The following is a 1,046-nucleotide window of genomic DNA, read 5'->3' on the forward strand; positions in this document are numbered from 1 at the left end:
GGATCACACAAAGTAATCCCCGTACTTCCGGTTTCACAAGAAATCAAAGGAACAATACCAACAGACAATTTGGATATCCAAACCGACCGACATTTCGGAAGAATTCGTAATCGAATGATCAACACGTACAAAGACAAAAGACCAATAAAAACTGACTCCAAAGTCAAAGAAATCACATACATACAGATGATATGTAAATATAAACTTAATACAATAAGATTTGAATAGCTATTTAACTCACCTCACGACCGAATGTCAAATACGGTCAAACCGAACGACAAACGTCCAACAACTCTTGTAACTGGCTCATCATTTCTTTCATTTCTGCCGGTGCAAGTCGATATGGTATCAGAGTAATGGTTTGAGGGATTTAGATATCAGAAATGATATCGAGACTCAAACCTAGGCATTGAGATCGTATAGTAACTAGGCTATAAATAAGTAATAGCTTATGACTAAACCTCAAATGGTTTGTGTTTTAGAAAAATGCCTCCGAGAAGGGAAGATCCCGATCTCGCAAGACTTGTGTCTGAGYAGGTAYTAGCAGCACTCCCAAATATAGTAAGCCAAGTRGCAGCGGGTCTGAATGCTAACCGAGAAAGCAACACGGGAACAGACTCGAATAGAGATAGAGAATGCACATATAAGTCATTCCGAACCTGTAACCCTAAAGAATTTCATGGAACAGAAGGGGCGGTTGGACTATTAACCTGGATAGAAGGAATRGAATCTGTCCTCCATATAAGTAGATGTACTGAAGGAAACAAAGTGGAATTCGCAGCTTGTCTACTGCAAGGACGAGCACTGACTTGGTGGAACACACAGGTACAAACTCGAGGCCGAGATGCAGCCATAGACTATCATGGGAGGAGTTTAAGAAAATGCTCAAGGAGGAGTATTGTCCAAGGAGTGAAATCCAGAAACTAGAAGTAGAATTGTGGAACCATCAGATGAAGGGAAATATTTTCTAAGTATGAGGAACCAGAGATTAATGGAAGGTGATCCATCTGTTCACCATGTATGAGGAACCAGAAGGTTGATGGAAG

The sequence above is a fragment of the Cynara cardunculus genome (genome assembly GCF_001531365.2).
Source record: "Cynara cardunculus var. scolymus isolate 2C chromosome LG 3, CcrdV1, whole genome shotgun sequence".
Classification (NCBI taxonomy): Eukaryota; Viridiplantae; Streptophyta; class Magnoliopsida; order Asterales; family Asteraceae; genus Cynara; species Cynara cardunculus.